At 40.5% G+C, this 15,658-nt stretch overlaps 1 pseudogene; it reads left to right on the top strand.

Moving 5' to 3' along the window:
* The window catches only part of LOC112169770, an 81,513-nt pseudogene extending 68,378 nt beyond the window's left edge, over positions 1-13,135 (top strand).
* Positions 13,136-15,658: the final 2,523 nt, after the last annotated feature.

Here is a 15,658-nt window from a genome sequence, read left to right as displayed (position 1 = left end):
GAAGATAGATTGAGGACATATCTGGAGAGATGAAGAGAAAAAAATGAAAAACAAAGAGAAAGGCAGGTCTCCCACCAATAAGACAGATGGAGTCGTTAAGAGAACGGACGACCCCGTGAGAGGGTGGATGAAGCCAATAATTAAAATATCGATATTTAGGTGAAATTTTCTTTTTTCAAGACTTGAAAATTTTCGATGCCTACCAACAATATTTCGTGCGTTATTTCGATATTTTCAAAAATGTGCGATATTTCCAAAATTTTAGGGAATACACCTTAAATGAAATGCAATGAAGAACTTGACAGAATCAGGATTCAAACCTATTTCCAAAATTTTAGAGAATATTCCTTAAATAAAATGCAAGGAAGAACTTGACAGAATCAGGATTTGAACCTGTTCGCTTTCAAAATCAAGTTAGTTGATTTTGGTTCTAGTTTTTTTTTTTCTATTAGTAAAATGTTTTTTCATGAAATTGGTTACTAATTTTTTTAGACAATATATTAATTATCCCTTTAACTTCCTTCTAAGATACAATTTCTAGCCATTATAACTTTTAGTTTTTTTTACTCTAACATTCCTAATTACTTTTGCCACGTTATAGTAATATTAATTTGTTTGTTTTTGATATTCGGAAAAAAAAAAAAAAAAACCTAGGAGGCAACCCTCTTATCCCTAGCGATACTCTAGATCAGCCGGCGGCTGGAACTCACCTTCCCCGGTCTTATGCAGCGCTTCAAAGTTCTGGCTTGGAACTATAGGGGCCTCAACAACACAGAAACACAAGATGCTCTTGTCAATATTGTTCGACAACAAAACCCTAGTCTTATCTTCCTCTCCGAAACATTGGCTTCTCCGGATCTGTTGACGGCTGTTCAACACCGGATAGGCTTTGATGGTTTCGTTTGTGCCGCTAAGGAGGATGATTGTTGTGGCCTGGCTCTCTTCTGGCGCAATGAGATCTCGGTCCATTTCAGAACCTCTTTAGCCAACCATATTGATGCTGAGGTCGATGTTGTAGGTTCTGCAGGAGTCTTTCGATTCACTAGTATTTATGGAGTTGCTACTACAGCGAATAGGGACATCACATGGAATCTCCTCCGGTTGTTAGCTTCTCAGTCCCATCTGCCTTGGTTGGTTACCAACGATTTCAATGAGATACTATGTCATGCAGATAAGTCAGGAGGTCCTCCTAGGCCTGTAGCACAAATATACAGATTTAGACAAGTACTGGTTGATAGTATTTTGATCGATATGGGGTTTGTTGGATCACGTTTTACGTGGTCTAATCGTTTCACTAAGGAGAGGCTTGATCGGGCCTGCCAAACAGTGGAATGGAGAGACCTCTATCCTTTCTCCCGAGTTATCACCCTTCCTCTCAGTCAATCTGATCACTGCCTTATCTTGATCGAGGTGAATCTTGAACCAGCCTTATTGAACCGAAACCCTAAGGCTTTTTGTTCTGAGGAGATGTGGTTGGCTCATGCAGATTGTACTAACATTGTTGAATAGGGTTGGATGCTCCTAACTATTGGGGATCCCATGCTCTAATCAAGCCAGGACAACTATTCGTGAAATGGCATTCTGGAGTCTACCAACAGAGACAGACCGAGATGCGATTGATTCAAGGCAAGTTAGATGACTTGATGAGGAAGAATTTTGAGTCGAGTCATTTTGATGAGCAAAGAGCTCTCCAATTCAGGTTGAATGAATTACTTACTGCTAATGAAACTTATTGGAGACAACGTTCCAGGATTCAATGGTTAAAGGAAGGCGACCGTAATACTGGTTTTTTTCATCGACGGGCTTCGAATTGCAAATGCAGAAACTGTATTAAGGGTCTCACTAATGCATCGGGGTAATGGACTTCTACATCAGGAGAGGTCTCGGAGATATTGCTCCACTACTATGAATCTATATTTAGGGCAGATACCTCAGAACCGGAAGCACTTAAAGTTGTGTTGGATTGCTTGCAACCCAAAGTATCAGAAGAGATGAACTCTAGTCTTATAGCCCCATACTCTGATGATGAGATCAAGAAGGCTTTGTTTCAAATGCATCCCTCAAAATCACCAGGTCCTGACGGGATGTCCCCATGTTTCTTCCAGAAATTTTGGAACGTGGTAGGACATGACTTCTGTTGTGCAGTTAGGGAAGTATTGACTACGGTAATATCTCCCAGGAATCAAATTTTACACATCTTACTCATATATCGAAGATCAAGGAACTGAAACTTCCTTATGATTTGAGACCGATTGCGTTATGTAACGTGGTGTATAAGATAGCTTCCAAGGTCTTGGCCAACAGACTCTAAGACCATGCTGCCTCACAGTATTTTCCCGTTACAGAGTGCTTTTGTTCTAGGTAGATTAATTTCGGATAATACTTTGGTTGCTACGGAGATTGCTCACTTTATGAAAAGCTTCGTAGGCAGGCTGAGTGTTTTTTTCCTCTAAAACTGGACATTTCAAAAGCGTATGATCGTTTAGAGTGGCAGTATCTTGAAGCTGTCCTTCTCAGGTTGGGTTTTTGTAGAAGTTGGGTATCTATTGTATTAGCCACTGTGAAATTTGTCAGTTACTCTATTTTGATAAATGGTGCTCCCACAGGTTTTATATTGCCCACCAGGGGTATCCGACAGGGAGACCCCCTATCTCCATACTTGTTTATTTTGTGCGCAGAAGGACTCTTAGCCTTGATTTCATCTTCTTTTAAGAATGGCACTATCAGAGGCTTAACCATGGCCCCTAGTGCTCCCACCATTCACCATCTACTTTTTGCAGATGATATTTTTCTCTTTGGGGAAGCCTCAGTCCAGGAATGTCAAGCTTTTAAACAGATACTCTCAGTGTATGCTCGAGCCTCTGGACAACATATTAATTTGCAGAAATCTAGTGTGGTGTTTAGTGGTAATGTTAGTTTGCAAAACAAGAATAATATTGCAGCTATTCTTGGGGTGCAGTGTGTTAAAGAACATGGTTTATACCTTGGCTTGCCTATTCATGTTGGGCACAACAAGAAAGCTATCTTTGCTTATCTGAAAGAGAGACTGTCAAAGAAGCACATTAGTTGGCGATCCAAGATTCTGAGTTCTGGAGGTAACGAATTGTTGATTAAGGCGGTTGCTCAAACTTTACCTAATTATGTCATGAACTATTATGCTCTGGCTAAGTCTATGTGTGATGAGCTAGAACAGCTGTGTTGCCAATTCTTTTGGGGTAGTATAGAAGAGAAAAAAAGAATACATTGTAGATCATGGGAAAGAATGTGCCTACCTAAAACTCAGGGAGGCATGGGATTCAAACATCTACATGCTCATAACTTGGCCATGCTTTCAAAACAGGGTTGGAGGATGCTCTCTAAACCTGAGTCACTTGTGGCCAGAGTGTTTAAAGCAGTTTACTATCCATTTGGATCCTTTCTCACAGCATATATGGGTGAGCGCCCTTCATATTCATGGAGGAGTTTAATGGAGGCTCAACCGGTTTTACAAGCAGGGTTGTCATAGAGGGTTGGTGATGGGTAGCTAGTTAACATTTGGGATGATGAGTGGATCCCAAATGTCCCTCATCATTCTTTATCTCGACCGGAAGACTGTATTTTTGTTAGAGTTTCTGATTTGATTAATGGTGATTCCTTGACTTGGGACCATGCAGCTGTTCATGCTTGCTTTGAGCCTTAGGTGGTAGACCAAGTTCTTTCTATTCCATTGAGTCATCGTTTTGGCAATGATCGACTGTCGTGGAAGCTTGAGAAAAGAGGGCACTTCTCTGTCAAGTCTACTTATAGGGTTACTTGTGATTTCTCTATTGGCAATATCTAAGCTTCTACATCTACTAGGGACCCAAATGATCCCATTTGGAAAGCCTTATGGAGGGCTAAAGTCCCTAGAAAAGTGGCGATCTTTGGGTGGAGAGCTGTTCACAATCTCCTCCCAACTCGAGCTGCTTTAACCTCCAAAGGATATTCCGGTCCACTATAGTGTGTGGTTTGCTCTAGAGGTATGGAAACCTTAGAACATCTATTTTATGAGTGCAGCTTTGCGAGAGAGATTCTTGGAGCTCCTCCGTTCTCTATTCCTACGTCTACTCTATGTTGGAAAGAATGGATACTAGCTCGGGTAACTTTTTTGGCAACTACATCTTTTGATCAACTCTTGATCCTCCTCTAGAGTATGTGGAAGCATAGGAACGACATATTATGGAAAGAGCATAATAGTACTAGTGCCAATCTAGTGGCCACTACTATGGCATGGCATGATGAGTATATGCAAGCTAACCGGTCTGCTGTCACTTCCCAACACGACCGTTCAAAACCTAATTAAAAACAGTGGAGTCCTCCAGATGATGGTTTTGTAAAATTGAATGTGGATGGCTCTTTCCTGCCTTCGGTTCAGTATGGTGGTACGGGAGGTGTAATTAGAAACTCTCATGCATGGTCAGTTTATTGCTAGCTTCTCACGTAGAATGGAGTTTGTTAGCTCCCCGCTCCACGTCGAGTTACTTGCCTTGAAGAATGGATTGGAGTTGCTACAGGCTATGCAGATCACACGAGCTGTCGTGGAGAGTGACTGTTTGTTTACAGTGCAGGCTATAAGATCAATAGTTGTGGACCTCTCTCCTTTGAGTGCCTTGATCACAGACCTCAAGTCTCTACTAGCTGCAAGTACGGAGTTTAAGCTATGTTTTGTCCCTAGACAGGCTAATATTGTCGCACATAGACTCGCTAGTTTTAGTTATGAGACCAATGTCCATGTTGATTGGTTTGTTAATGCTCCAAAGTTCATCTCGGATGCCTTCATGTATGATTCTATTCGTATCTAGTAATAAAATTTTCTCCTTTCTTCAAAACAAAAAATTGTTTGTTTTTGATTGAATAGTTCTACAACTTTATACAATCTCTAATTAGAATTATTTATATTGAAAATACCAAATATTATACAGGTGACATCCAACATTTACTCTAAATTACTATAATTTACTATGAAATGAAGCTTGTTCACCATTTTGTTTTTCCAATATAATAGATAATTGATCAAATAAGTAGTTCACTTAAAATTTCAATGATCTTCTCTCAATTTTCATCATTTTTTTTTAATATTTATCGATATCGAAATTTCCATTTTTGGACCATCGATATTTCCTCGATACTCAATATTTTAGTCATTGGATGGAATCCCTAGTGATTGGAGGAGCAAGTTACTGACTCTCAACAGTGGCAACCCAGAAAGAGCAGAATCTAGAGAGAAGGAGAACCATTTGTACTAGACACCCTAAATGCATATATTAAAAAAAAAAAAAAAGTAATAAAAGGAGCGACCTTGTAGAGCAAAACCTAGGGTTCTGCACGTTGGTCATGGCAAACGTACATTCCCCAGCCTAAGCATCAACAAGGCTCTAGTGAGAGGGTAGCGAGGTGACGGCACCAAGCCATGTTCGGATAGTCTGGGAATTGAAGCACCCCGGAACAATCTCCAAGAGATATGGGCTTCGGCTCAAGCCCAATCTGCAATGGATATGGACCCAGTCCAACAAATGCACGCCGCATCATATATGGACTAACATAAGCCCAACTTTAAGACCCAACACTCAATGCGGGATAAGCTAATCCCATTTGAATCCGTCCATATATTCAGGATTAGAAGACTTCAGAACAAGTGTTTCAGTATACTCCCAGCAATAGGAATGGTTGACTGAATCACTGGTACCTCGCTCTGTAGACCTGTACACAAAAGGAATAGGTCAGAAGGGAGACTGTGGGGTGCCGGTCTCAAACCCTCCGATGCCTAAGTCAATACCAGTGAGATAAATTGATAGAGTAACGGTACGGAATTGGTACAGTGTTGGACTTACTTGATTTGGAAGTATCTGACCCTTTTGTAGTACAGTCTGCGAGTTTAGTTTCCCTTCAACCCGATGTGGGATAGTTTGCAGGCCCACCTAAGTCATAGGCGATAGCAGTCCAAAATCACACAAGCATTCAAAATACAAAAACGCTAAACACTCTTACTGATTCAACCGTCGGAGTCTCTTTGACCTGTACCACACCGGTCCTTTCTCACAAAGGGTTTCGATTGTCTTTTCTTATTGTGCAGGTAAAGAAGTCGATAAAGTAGGCGAATTTCTGGCGTAAACAGAGACAACTTGCCAAAATGGAAAGAAGCAATCTAGGTCAAATTTGACTCCTTGACGAAGGAAAAGGTGTTTGGGCTTGTTGTTTTCAAATTCTCCATGTTAACTAGTAGAATTAAACGTACGTAATAAGACAAATGAGATTGTGAGATACAAGACTCATATACTAGTGCAAGGATTTTCTTAACACCTTGGCATTGATTATGAGGAGACGTATTCTCCCATAATGGACGTCAAAATGTTCTGCTACTTCATTAGTTTGGTAGTTTCAAAGGAAAAATAAATGAATATGCAGCTTATGGATACGATCACAACTTAACTCTATAGGGATCTTGATACATAGATATATGTGAAAGTTCCCGAAGGACTTATGATATCCAATGCAAATATTTCTAGAGGAGGTATCGAGATAACGTAAAAGAGGCCATAGATCCGATAGAGATGTACCGGGATTAGGTAAAGGTGAATCCTGTAGAGGAGACACCGAGAGGAGGACATAATCTCGTTGAGGAGTCTCTGAGAGGTGGCCAAAAATCTTGTAGAGGAGGCATCGAGAAAAGGCCATAAGATCTCAGAAAGGAAGCACCGAGAGTTGGCCATAAGATCTCGTAGAGGAGGCACCGTGAGAAGGCCATAAGATCTCATAGAGAAGGTATCAGAATCATGTCAAGGAGACCATGCATAGGCCTGAACCTCGTAAATGAGGCACTAAGATATGTCAAGGAGGCCATGCATAGGCCTGAATCTCGTAAAGGAGGCACCAATCTCGTAAAGGAGGCACTGAGATATGTCAAGGAGGTCATGCATCTTAGGCGGGAGGGCTTGGATCTCGTAGAGGAGATACCGAGATCATGTTAAATAAGTCATTCATCTCGTAAGGGAAGCACCGATCCCTTAGAGGAGGAACCGATCCCATAGAGGAGGCATTAGGATCATGTCAAGGAAGCCATGCATGGGCCTGAATCTCTTAAAGGAAGCATCGATCCCGTAGAGGAGGCACCGAGATCATGCCAAGGAGGCTATGCATCTCGAGCTAAAGGGCTTGAATCTCGAAGAGGATGCACCGATCCTATAGAAGAGGCACCTAGATCATGTCAAGGAGGCCACGTATCAAGTACGAGAGGGCCTGAGGCTCGTCGATGAGGCACCGATCCCGTAAAGGAGGCACCAAAATTATGTCAAGAAGCCATGCATCTCGTACGGAAGGGCTTAAGATCTTGCCGAGATACTGTCATGGGGTCATGGCAAGGTGACCAAAAGAGTATGGGTAATTAAAATTAGATTTTTACAAGCTCTTCAAGCTGTAGCAAAGATAATTTGTAATTACCCTCCTCAGCTTAACAATTGGACAGGTAGTAATGTTTGTTTCAACCAGGAGGAAGAAGAGGAAGTGATGGCCATAACTCCATAGGTTAACAAGCTTTCCTACAATTACTCATAATTCTGACTTTCTTGAGCTCCATTGTCAATTGTTCTAATTCTTGATGTTCCCTCAATGCCTCCAATGTGTTTGGGTTCTCAGAATATAAGCTGCCAAATCTTAATCACTGACCACAGAATTCAAAGTGTTTGGATTCTCAGATTTACGAGGAAGCCTTCTTATGCATCTTAACCTCCTTGGGGAGTGGTGACCAGCAGCAATATTAGCTTCATGCATCACAAGATGCATCCTTAGTTTCTTCTGCTAGAGTAACTCTTCAGTCTTTGGATTAATATCACTCATTTGCATCAATGCCTCCCTTGCTTTAATTTCCTGGAACCAGAACTCGTTGCCCTCATGCTTCTTCCATTTAGCTGGCCCCGGTATCACTCTAATTGAAGCGTCACCGAGTAGTACTGTTGCCATATGGATTACCCAATTCAACATTCCTGATAAGGATTCTCGTCGCTTTCTTTTACGAACTTTTAGTCGTCGTCACAATTCAAGTTCCAGTACCTGAATGCATTATACATACATCTTTGGTATCTGATAAACTATGTTCAATCTTCCCATTTTGGTCAGATTCCAAATGAACCAGTCCATCACCATTATCATTCTTTTGTTGTTATTGAAGCGTAGGATCCATCCCAACCAATGCTTCAGACATTTTCTCATTCACATTCTTAACAGCTTTTCTGACATTATTTCCAAGATACGATCCCTTATCCCAATCTCATAATTCAACAGACTCATACATAGTTTCATCAAATCCATCAAGCTCCAAAGTATGCAGATCAATGTTTTCCAAAGCTCCAAATTCTGTTGTTTCCTCAAAATCTGTTTCTAACAAAGTCTCATCATCACTAAATTTTTGCTTATGGGATGTTTCACAGATGATTATGGGATGTAATACAGCTGAAGAAATCTGGGAAAGCCTCAAGGAGATCTACTTTAATGGAACAGATTTTGCAGAGGTTTATGAGTTGAGCACTCAAGCCTCCCGTATGACATAAGATGGAAAACCATTTGCCATGTATTTTGCAAAACTGAAGGGGTTTTGGCAAGAAATTGATCAAATGCGTCCATGTCGCATGAAGTGCCCGGATGATGTCAAGATTTATAAGGAGGAGCAAGATCTCATGAGAGTTCATGTTTTTTTGGCTTGCCTAGATCCAATATTTGAGAATGCGAGCGAATTCTTCGCCGGACTACCACACCAACCTTGCAGCAAGCCTTTACTTATATTCGCAAAGATGAGACCCAGAGGGCTGGAACTAAAGCAGTTACTTCAGAAGTTGCAGGCCTTGCAATACAATCAAAGCCATCCAATCCCTCAAGTAATTGGTCACTCTCAGGCAATCGGCCTCCTTCTTCTCTGCGTCCCTCTCCTCAAGGTCCTCCTCCCTGGTTCTCCTCAAATCTGACTTGTAACTACTACAAGAATCCAAGCCACATCAAAGCAAGTTGTTACAGGTTGGTTAGTTTACCATCAGGCTACTTTGATAGGCCCCAACCTCAAGACAACAAACCCAAGGGAAAGGCTGCTATTCATCTTGTTCAAGACCAAGATTTCTATGCAGTGATAGAATTAGATCACACCAACTTTGCTAGTAAGGATACCGCATCAGTAAGTCACGGTGGTGATGGTAAGATTGGAGTTGCTTTAAAAATTTCTAGCTTTACTAGAGGCAATACTTGGATAATTGATTCTGGAACATCTGACCATATGACCTATGATCGTAGTTTCTTTCTTTTTCTCAATCCACCCTCTATTTCCTCTGTTGTCAATGCCAATGGTGATTATTTTCCTGTTTTAGGCATAGGGTCTGTTTGTCTCACCCCTTCTTTGACACTACATGATGTTCTTTATGTCCCTGATCTCTCTTATCATCTCATATCTGTGCCTCAGCTTAATACTCAATCTTGGTGCTCTGTAACATTTTTTCCTTTGTATGTGATTTTTCAGGACCTCCTCACCAGGGAAATAATCAGCAGGGGTTATCTGAGGGGTTGACTATTTCATCTGGATTGCATGTTCGCCGGAATGAAGCCAGAGAAGGCAGTCTAAGCGGCTTTGATTTCGACTGGGGTTACTAATCAAGTTGAAGAATTATGACTATGGGATCGGAGATTGTGACTTCCTTCCTTTAGTGTTATGAAGAAATCTATGCCATCCTTGTTTCTGGGCATTGATGAGTCTAAGTTGCATTGTGAGTCATGTGTCTTAGCTAAAAGTCATTGTATTAGTTATCCTTTGAGCTTATTCATTCTGATGTATGGGGACATTCTCGTGGGTCAACCCTGTCTGGCAAACATTGGTTTGTTTTGTTTATTGATGATTATACCCGTCTTACTTGGGTTTCTTTATTGAAACACAAATATGAAGTCTTCTCTGCTTTCCAAGAATTTTTCACTCTTGTTCAAAATCAATTTGGAGCTAATATTAAAGTCTTTCGTTCTGATAATAGGGAGGGGGGGGGGAGTTTGTCAATTCTCAGTTTCACCAATTCTTTCATTCCCATGGGATTATTCATCAAACTACTTGCCCTCAAACCCCTGAACAAAATAGGGTGTCAGGAAGAAAGAATCGTCTTGTTCTTGACATAGCTCGGTCTCTTCTATTTAGTGCTCATATGCCCAAGTATCTTTAGGGAGATGCAATTCTGACTGCTTGTCATCTCATCAATAGGCTACCTTCCTCTGTTCTCAATGGTCAAACCCCCTATGCTGCCCTTTCAAATCATGTGTATGTCCCTTCATTTTCTAATCTTCCTACTCGCGTCTTTGGGTGTGTTGTGTTCGTCCATGTCCCTAAGAATCAAAGGTCCAAACTCGATGCCAGGGCATTAAAGTGTGTATTTGTGGGCTATGGTGTTAATCAGAAGGGCTATAAGTGTTTTCATCCTCCTACACAGAAAGTTTATGTTACCATGGACGTCACCTTTTATGAGGATGCATGTTATTTTTCTCTCACCAATCCTTCACTTCAGGGGGGAACACACTTTTTTGGAAGATAAGTCATGTAGGATTAAAATTCAGCCAATTGAAGATGATGGTCGTGTAATCTCAGGTCCAACAATCGATCGCCAAAATGCCAATGACCGATCGCCAGACAGGTTCGAAAAAGATAGTAGCAAACGATCGATCGTTCCATTCCTGGCGATCGATTGTTCAGCGAGGCAGAAGCTTCTAGTAGCTCCTCCACCCTTCTTAGATACAGATAACCCTTGTCAACCAATCCCTGAGGAGCATCCCAATCTTGAGGCTAGTGGTGTTTCTTCTAACTCTGATAATGGTGATAGTGTGTATGTTTTGCCTCCTAGGTCCACTCGTGGTAAACCACCTCGTCAATATGAACCAAATTTAGATGTTAAGTCTAAGTATGCCATAGCTAACTTTGTATCCACCCATCGGTTATCCAAATCCCATGCTTCTTTTGTGAATCAAATATCCTCTGTATGTGTTCCCAGTAAAGTGCAGGATGATCTCAAGGATCCCAAATGGTCTCAAGCGATGAATGAAGAGATGAAGGCATTGGAGAAGAATAATACTTGGCAGTTGGTGCCACCTCCCCAAGGAAAGAGAGTTGTTGGATGTAGATGGGTGTTCACTATCAAACACAATGCAGATGGTTCAATGAACATATATAAGGCAAGACTTGTTGCAAAGGGATATACTCAAACATATGGCGTGGATTATGAGGAGACCTTTGCTCCAGTAGCAAAGATCAATATTGTTCCAGTATTGATGTCTCTAGCAGCTAATCTAGATTGGCCTTGTTCCAACGGGTCTTGAATTATAATTCTTCACGAGTATGCTGTCATGTCTCAGCTACAGACATAACATTGATTAGCTGATGAAATCTCGTGATCCGTCCAGCATTGTACTTACCTCTGTATTGCTTGGATACCAAAAGTGCTGAGACAGGGAAGGTGGAGAGGGTCTTCTAAATTAGCTCTTGGTCTGTGATGTTTGTTCCACAGAACTCCAACATAGATTTGAGGCGTAGAGCTTCTGAATTATGTTCAAAGACAGTTTTGAAGTCAGCTAATCAAAGATTGTTCGATTGTATTTTCAAATCAGGGAGGAGGGAATCTTAGACGTTGCCAAAATGCTCTTCTAGCACTACCCATAGATCTCTTGGATCCTTGATCGACATGTACTCCATTCGGAGTGATTCATCCATATGGCGTCGCATCAAGATAAGTGCTATGGCCTTTCTAGTAGCCGAACGCACAAGCAAAACTTCTGGATTCGGAGCTTAAATGATAGGTAGGATCCCTTTTGCAGTGAGATAGTTCTCAACGTCCGTTACCCAACTATGGTAACCTTTGCCTGTCGAATCAAGCTTAGGAAAGTCGAGCTTTTGTTGATCATTTGACATCCTAAAAAACAAAAGGAGATATAAATTAGTTTCAGAGTCAAAGCTTCCACGACAACTAATATTAAGATTTCTGAGCTATGCTACCAAGAAATTGATTTCCAAGAATATTTGGATTAGATCGAAACAATGATGTTTATATGGTCAAAATCAATGCTAAACGAACACTCTTTGTTCTTAGCTCACGAACGCTCTTAGTTCGTATGTAGTAGAAACTCCCCACGGTTCCACTTTAAAGAATCGAACCTACGTTATAGAAATGTGAGAATGTAGAAGAAGGGAGGTTGCAAGTCCCCAAGGAAAAAGAAAGAGGGATTTAAATTGTAGAAAGCAGGAACTTTAATTGTAAATACTTACTTGATTAATCGGAGCTTGAAACCTTGGATCACACACGTGCAATGGAGGATGGCTGGAGTTTGCTATGCATGGCCAGAGACAGTTGGAAGTCTGGTAGGAGGTTTGCATTGAGTCGTGGCCAAGGCTGGTTGATCTGTGGCCGGTGCTGGCCACCAGGTTGGCCTGGCTGCTGGAACGTGCTAGCGAGGCTAGTTGATGGGCACAGGGGTGCACGGTGCGGGGCTGTAGGGCAGTGGAGTGAGGCTAATGGCGAGGCTAGTGGCTAGGCTAACCGGTGGAGAATAATGGTTTTCGATTTCAAGGTTAGGGCTCGTGCTGATAATGTGTTTAAGAATATGCGATACAAGAGAGATTGTAGAGAGAATTATGTGTTCTATAATTGATAATAGGAGCCCTATATATAGGGATTACAAAGTACATTGTCTTGAGATACAAGGAAACCTATTCTAGTTAGAACTAGGAATCTAGAACCTTCTCTCCTATTACAACGATAGAAAGTAAACTAAGTTTGACAAGGCACAATAAAAGTCAACATTCTTCAACATACGTCTATATATTTTAGTTAAATGTTTTCAAATTATCAGCTCAGTTTCTTGCTGTTGTGCCAAATTATCTATTTCACTGTAGTCAGAGAGAAAAAAATTCCAGCCCACCCTATTTTTCAATCCTGGATCCTCCACTAGCCGTAGAGAACTTATTTCTCGAATATTTGGTATGAACATTCCCTATGTATTGTACGAAAAGAAAGGGATATTTCAGCTCTTTGTTATAAGTATTACTGCATTTTTGGTATTGGTTTTCTTTCTTATTTTTGAGTATGCAAGGTGGAAGAAGCTACATGGTTCGTAAATTCCCTTCATGATCTTTCGTAGATAATAGATTCATGCTTTTTTATAACTAACTCTGTATTGTAGGGCCACTTATGAATTGCTTGCTACATGAGCACATAACAAGGAGGGTATGTAGTTGTTCAGAAGATCATGATGTTCTGATAACAACAATTTTGATACAAAACATGATGTTCAAAGGTACGACGACATAAACCCTTTAGCAAACTATTGGCTTGCATTTTGTCATGCATTTTTCTGGGGATTGCATCAGTTAAATTTCAATTGCTTATATAGTTGCTTGTTAACATTCTCAATTTTTGTTTGTTTATGGTCTTTGGAAACATTAAGGTCTGCTTTTGCTGACGTTCTTTCTTCCGCTTCTCTCTACTAAAGGAACAAGTGTGTATTCCCAAGTGCTCACTTATTATTCACATTATTTTTGAATAAGCCAAGCCTGTGTATGTTATAATACCTCTTTGTTGATGTTATGCTGTCAACTTTAGCCCAAACCAAACCATGATGCAAGACAAATAGGGTGGTATGTAGATAAACGGTTCCGACTACACTACTGTCTAGATCTCATATATTACACACATGTTGAAATTACTTTGATGCAACTGTTCTGCGGCTGCATCCACAAAGCCACTACATGTTCGATTTCTCACTTTGTGATCTGTGAGTGATAGTGTGTATTGCTCGAAAGGAGGTTCTTTTGATTATCTCTGTGATAAACAACCCATGTGCAAATTGTTCAAACTAAACCCTAGTTTGAAGAGGCATACTAAATGTCAACATCCTTCAACACTGCCCCTTGTGCCGCTCAAACTTAGTGATGACGCTTTGATCGTTGCCTCACTAAAAACCTTGCCAGGTAACAAAAACCCAGTGGGACAAAAATAACCCTGGTCGAAGGACAAAAAGAGCACAACACGTCATTCACTCTTTGAGATCGAACATGTAGACATCATGCCTCCCCCTGATGTCGACATCTCCCCCTAATTTCTACAATCATGGGAGTTCGGATAACTTTTTGAATCCAATGCTCTTCACATGTTTCTCGAAGGTGGATTTAGGTAATGACTTAGTAAATAAGTCCGCTACATTATCCTCTAATCAGATTTGATTTACTTCAATCTTTAGAAGTGATTGTTGTTGCTGATTGTAAAAGAACTTAGCGATATGTGCTTGGTATTGTCACCCTTGATGAAATCTAATTTCATTTGCTCAATACAAGCCGCATTATCTTCATAAATGCATGTAGGTTCATCTATGGTAGACTTCAAACCACAAGTTCCTCGAATGTGTCTAATTACATACCTTAGCCATATGCATTCAAGCACGGCTTCATGTAGAGCAATAATCTCTACATGATTCGAGGAAGTAGCAACAAGGATCTGTTTTGTAGACCTCCAAGATATCGCAGTGCTTCCCATGGTAAAGAAATAACTCATGTGGGAGCTGTCACGCCCCGAATTTTGAAATAAGGATTCAAATCCGGAACATGACTAATAACAATACAAATAACGTTCTGAATTTTTCTCTCATAAACAACCACTAGTTACACCTCTTGATATTACATAAACCAAATCCTCAAGCTACTTATTACAGCACACTCTCACCAAATTAAATTGTAAAACTAAAGTGAGTATAATTCTCCTCACAGAAACAAATGTTGTAAATCTAATACTAATACTCTAAACCGCACGATCACTGCCCTGATTCTCCTGACCTGTGAGATTACCCGCTACACAATTTGAATAGTGTACCGGGATTGCAACAACACAAAACCCGGTAAGCTTTTTGCAAAGCTCGTGAGTAAACAAGAAAGAACTGTTGATTGATTAAATTACAATTCTTATAACTCAAGTAAACAATCAACAAATATTGCAGCATTAATATGTGAAATAACATTAAAGCAACACATGCTTGATTTTCTTTTCACAAACACCTTCACATATTCAAAATATATCATGGATAGATATTTGATCAATTTCACATAACACCTTCACATATTCAAAATATATCATGGATAGATATTTGATCAATTTCACATAAGTACATTTCTCTTTTTAGTGAATTTTCAGATTAACTGGTATCAGATCATAAATCCACGTGTTAGGGTCCATAATACCAAAACACGGGAAAACCAGGTTGACTGGTATCAAATCATAAATCCACGTGCTAGGGCCATAATCCCAAAGCACGGGAAAACCAGGTTGACTGGTATCAAATCATAAATCCACGTGCTAGGGCCATAATCCCAAAGCACGGGAAAACCACATGCTAGGATCCATAATACCAAAGCATGGGTAAGCCGCAGCATACCAAGGCCACTCTCCAAAGTATGTATACTCAAAGTACCACCCTTCCTAAGAGTATAATAGTGCACTATCTGTAGGGACTAGGGCCCAAGGCTTAACGTCATCATAACACCCAAAACAGTTTTACCAGTAATTCACTTAAGCACGGGGTTGTTGTAATCACCCGGCTTCACAATTGTACTTTTCAGACATAATCAAAATCTCATCATACAATCTTTATA

Source organism: Rosa chinensis, chromosome 6 (genome assembly GCF_002994745.2).
Source record: "Rosa chinensis cultivar Old Blush chromosome 6, RchiOBHm-V2, whole genome shotgun sequence".
NCBI lineage: Eukaryota > Viridiplantae > Streptophyta > Magnoliopsida > Rosales > Rosaceae > Rosa > Rosa chinensis.
Note: the sequence above shows the minus strand (reverse complement) of the source record. Positions and strands in the feature narration are given on the sequence as shown.